Raw genomic sequence first — 5,820 nt, 5'->3', positions numbered from 1 at the left:
CGGCAACGGCGTATTTTATTTCCATTCTTTATATTTTGATTTGGATAGAATTTATTTTAATTTGAAAAATAATAAATTTTAACTTTCTTTTAAGAAAAATTTCTCTTTCTCTTTTCTGGTAGAAAGGAAATACCATTGTTTAGAAATTTAGAATAAATTACAAGCCTTGTTATAAGATATCGGCTATCCTTATCCTTTGACTGATATGTTATGATACAACGTCATTTTATTCATAGAAAATGTCACTGAAACATATACCGATAAAAGAAATTTTAAGGCTTATATGTATATATTTTATTTCCTTATTTTACCTCATATTAAATTTTATTTCCCTAGTTTAAAACTCAAACGTTTGATTCCATAGTTTCATTTATTATTACTATATCAAATCAAATCCGTTCTAAAATGTCCAGATAGGGACATTTGGGGAAAATGTGACGATTCTTTCCCCAATATTGGATGTGAAGAGAAAATAACAAAACTTATATTTTTGTGAATATTTTAGTAGGCTATTTGACCCAAGAGAGACAAATGGCAATCCCTCGTCTCCTCTTCTTTTTTGTCTCATATAAGAGGTTCTTAATTAAGGGACATCTAAATTTATGAATAAGGTTAATAAGTATCAAACTAGAAATCCTATTGGCAGCTTCACCCCGTCTCTTATTCTTTATGGTGAGGATGTGATGGATTTTTGCAGAAGAACCAAATACAACATTCAAAACTTGTCACACTTATTCAATATGTGAGTTGATATTTATGGCCATACAGTCAATACTCTCAAGTCTACTATTTATACAAATTTTATTTCTCATCATATGCTTCTCGCCATCTCTGATACTCTTGGCTTCTCTATCATTAACATTTCTTTTGTTTGCTTAAGTATTCCTAATTTTATAGATAAGGTCAAAGCTACTTAGTCACTGCTCATTGCTGGCAGGATAAAACCGTAGTTATCTGCTACAAAACCTTATTTGGTGTCTACTACTAGTAGAAATAAATTATTCAAGAGTATCATTCAAAGCATGCTTGACTATGGCTTCGTGGAGTATTCATGGCACGACAGCCTTTTGAAGGAAATTGATAAATGGATTATATACTATATTTTGGAAGGTGGTATTATTAAGTAAAAGAATCTTATTGTGACGTGGAACAATGTCTGTACTACTCAATAAGGGGGGAGTTTTGAGTGTTGGGTCCCTCATAAATTGAATGAGGAAGACTCCATTAAATTTGGTATGGTGTTTATTACTTACAAAATCCAAGGAGACAATACCCTTTGAGCTAGAGTGATCAGGAATAAGTTTATATTAGCTACCACGTTGATCGATTATATGTTATGGTATTAAGAGGAACGTGGATATCGTATTTGATGATAGTAGTTAGTTTGTTTGTAGGAGAGACATGATCATGTTTTGAATGAATTCTTGGAACAAATACCTTGTATTTAAAACTCCCAATGTTGACCTTTTTGTTTATCATTTCTTCGACGCTAATGTGAAATATATCATTAAAAGAAATAATTTGATTTTTCCTGATTTAAACATTCAGACTTGTCCATCATATGTATCTACAAGCCATCATATTACAAATTCAAATAATATTATGGGTGACCTCCTATCGTAGAATTATAGTAGTAATGGTTATATGAGTTTCAAATAATCTTATAATCCTATTAACACCAATGATCAATAACTACCTTGAGCTAAAACTTTATGGAATCAATTCCTCTGAATATTTCATTATTTTGAGGATTATATATCATCGAGTTCTATTTGTGGGAACCTATCATTTAGAGAATTTCACATGGCCCCTAAATCTGATTTGTGTTATTGTGACAAAGAATCTAATCATTATTTGTAATCAGATTTCAAATCTTTTTAACTTTATGGAAATTACCTAGGAAATCCATCCAGATTAATGTTTTTTCTTGTTATACCCTTTGTATTTGGAGAATTTATCAAAGAATATGGTCCAAACAAGGAAAACTTGTCACTTTGTTTGTTATGATTAGTATGTTGAAATTTTTTGGCATTGCGGGAGTAAGCTCGTGTTTAAGGTAAAACAACTCATAAAAATTCTTCAATTAATTAACCTGATTATTTCTCATGTTTCCGAGACAAGTAACCTCTCTGATTCTTCTTCTTTATTTTTGCACGAGTATTGAATCTTAAAATTCTATTGGATTAGTTTCATCCTCATATAGTTCCAAAAACCAAATGTTGAACCCTATTAAAATTTATAGGATTACATGCATTAATGATGGTGTAACTAGAGAATTTCTAGGTCCTTCTACTAGAGGTGGTATCTTTAAGAACCAATATACTAATTTACGGAATTGTTTTAATCTAAACATCAGTAACTTTAATTTATTTATATATGAGTTAATTGGTATTAAGGCGGACGTTAAAACTACTTTAAAAAATGGGCGGAACTCTATGTGGCTCGATATTGGTTCTCAACTGATGACTTTAGTTGTTAATCTCAAAACACTTTTCCTTGACAGCAAAGAAAAAGATGGACTAATTGCATTAAGATTACAACAACAATTTATATTTACCTCATTTTGAGAATGTTATTGATATCAATATAAACTAATTGAATACTCAATACATTTTTGTACTTTAAAGAAATTTTACATTAAAAATGCAGAAGAATTGAGTCGTTGTAGTATAGTAGTAAGTATTCCTGCCTGTCACGCAGGTGACCCGGGTTCGATCCCCGGCAACGGCGTATTTTATTTCCATTCTTTATATTTTGATTTGGATAGAATTTATTTTAATTTGAAAAATAATAAATTTTAACTTTCTTTTAAGAAAAATTTCTCTTTCTCTTTTCTGGTAGAAAGGAAATACCATTGTTTATTTCTCTTTTCTGGTAGAAAGGAAATACCATTGTTTAGAAATTTAGAATAAATTACAAGCCTTGTTATAAGATATCGGCTATCCTTATCCTTTGACTGATATGTTATGATACAACGTCATTTTATTCATAGAAAATGTCACTGAAACATATACCGATAAAAGAAATTTTAAGGCTTATATGTATATATTTTATTTCCTTATTTTACCTCATATTAAATTTTATTTCCCTAGTTTAAAACTCAAACGTTTGATTCCATAGTTTCATTTATTATTACTATATCAAATCAAATCCGTTCTAAAATGTCCAGATAGGGACATTTTGGGGAAAATGTGACGATTCTTTCCCCAATATTGGATGTGAAGAGAAAATAACAAAACTTATATTTTTGTGAATATTTTAGTAGGCTATTTGACCCAAGAGAGACAAATGGCAATCCCTCGTCTCCTCTTCTTTTTTGTCTCATATAAGAGGTTCTTAATTAAGGGACATCTAAATTTATGAATAAGGTTAATAAGTATCAAACTAGAAATCCTATTGGCAGCTTCACCCCGTCTCTTATTCTTTATGGTGAGGATGTGATGGATTTTTGCAGAAGAACCAAATACAACATTCAAAACTTGTCACACTTATTCAATATGTGAGTTGATATTTATGGCCATACAGTCAATACTCTCAAGTCTACTATTTATACAAATTTTATTTCTCATCATATGCTTCTCGCCATCTCTGATACTCTTGGCTTCTCTATCATTAACATTTCTTTTGTTTGCTTAAGTATTCCTAATTTTATAGATAAGGTCAAAGCTACTTAGTCACTGCTCATTGCTGGCAGGATAAAACCGTAGTTATCTGCTACAAAACCTTATTTGGTGTCTACTACTAGTAGAAATAAATTATTCAAGAGTATCATTCAAAGCATGCTTGACTATGGCTTCGTGGAGTATTCATGGCACGACAGCCTTTTGAAGGAAATTGATAAATGGATTATATACTATATTTTGGAAGGTGGTATTATTAAGTAAAAGAATCTTATTGTGACGTGGAACAATGTCTGTACTACTCAATAAGGGGGGAGTTTTGAGTGTTGGGTCCCTCATAAATTGAATGAGGAAGACTCCATTAAATTTGGTATGGTGTTTATTACTTACAAAATCCAAGGAGACAATACCCTTAGAGCTAGAGTGATCAGGAATAAGTTTATATTAGCTACCACGTTGATCGATTATATGTTATGGTATTAAGAGGAACGTGGATATCGTATTTGATGATAGTAGTTAGTTTGTTTGTAGGAGAGACATGATCATGTTTTGAATTTATTCTTGGAACAAATACCTTGTATTTAAAACTCCCAATGTTGACCTTTTTGTTTATCATTTCTTCGACGCTAATGTGAAATATATCATTAAAAGAAATAATTTGATTTTTCCTGATTTAAACATTCAGACTTGTCCATCATATGTATCTACAAGCCATCATATTACAAATTCAAATAATATTATGGGTGACCTCCTATCGTAGAATTATAGTAGTAATGGTTATATGAGTTTCAAATAATCTTATAATCCTATTAACACCAATGATCAATAACTACCTTGAGCTAAAACTTTATGGAATCAATTCCTCTGAATATTTCATTATTTTGAGGATTATATATCATCGAGTTCTATTTGTGGGAACCTATCATTTAGAGAATTTCACATGGCCCCTAAATCTGATTTGTGTTATTGTGACAAAGAATCTAATCATTATTTGTAATCAGATTTCAAATCTTTTTAACTTTATGGAAATTACCTAGGAAATCCATCCAGATTAATGTTTTTTCTTGTTATACCCTTTGTATTTGGAGAATTTATCAAAGAATATGGTCCAAACAAGGAAAACTTGTCACTTTGTTTGTTATGATTAGTATGTTGAAATTTTTTGGCATTGCGGGAGTAAGCTCGTGTTTAAGGTAAAACAACTCATAAAAATTCTTCAATTAATTAACCTGATTATTTCTCATGTTTCCGAGACAAGTAACCTCTCTGATTCTTCTTCTTTATTTTTGCACGAGTATTGAATCTTAAAATTCTATTGGATTAGTTTCATCCTCATATAGTTCCAAAAACCAAATGTTGAACCCTATTAAAATTTATAGGATTACATGCATTAATGATGGTGTAACTAGAGAATTTCTAGGTCCTTCTACTAGAGGTGGTATCTTTAAGAACCAATATACTAATTTACGGAATTGTTTTAATCTAAACATCAGTAACTTTAATTTATTTATATATGAGTTAATTGGTATTAAGGCGGACGTTAAAACTACTTTAAAAAATGGGCGGAACTCTATGTGGCTCGATATTGGTTCTCAACTGATGACTTTAGTTGTTAATCTCAAAACACTTTTCCTTGACAGCAAAGAAAAAGATGGACTAATTGCATTAAGATTACAACAACAATTTATATTTACCTCATTTTGAGAATGTTATTGATATCAATATAAACTAATTGAATACTCAATACATTTTTGTACTTTTAAGAAATTTTACATTAAAAATGCAGAAGAATTGAGTCGTTGTAGTATAGTAGTAAGTATTCCTGCCTGTCACGCAGGTGACCCGGGTTCGATCCCCGGCAACGGCGTATTTTATTTCCATTCTTTATATTTTGATTTGGATAGAATTTATTTTAATTTGAAAAATAATAAATTTTAACTTTCTTTTAAGAAAAATTTCTCTTTCTCTTTTCTGGTAGAAAGGAAAAATTTCTCTTTTCTGGTAGAAAGGAAATACCATTGTTTAGAAATTTAGAATAAATTACAAGCCTTGTTATAAGATATCGGCTATCCTTATCCTTTGACTGATATGTTATGATACAACGTCATTTTATTCATAGAAAATGTCACTGAAACATATACCGATAAAAGAAATTTTAAGGCTTATATGTATATATTTTATTTCCTTATTTTACCTCATA

At 30.2% G+C, this 5,820-nt stretch overlaps 1 non-coding gene across 1 annotated transcript; it reads left to right on the top strand.

Annotated features, from left to right (window-relative positions):
- Window positions 1-5,415: 5,415 nt before the first annotated feature.
- Window positions 5,416-5,487, top strand: TRNAD-GUC (transfer RNA aspartic acid (anticodon GUC)). Its single transcript has one exon. It is a non-coding gene; the product is annotated as a tRNA-Asp (tRNA).
- The last annotated feature ends 333 nt before the right edge of the window (window positions 5,488-5,820 follow it).

Source organism: Lathyrus oleraceus, unplaced genomic scaffold (assembly GCF_024323335.1).
Source record: "Lathyrus oleraceus cultivar Zhongwan6 unplaced genomic scaffold, CAAS_Psat_ZW6_1.0 chrUn0175, whole genome shotgun sequence".
NCBI lineage: Eukaryota > Viridiplantae > Streptophyta > Magnoliopsida > Fabales > Fabaceae > Lathyrus > Lathyrus oleraceus.
This window is presented reverse-complemented; position numbering and strand designations above follow the sequence as displayed.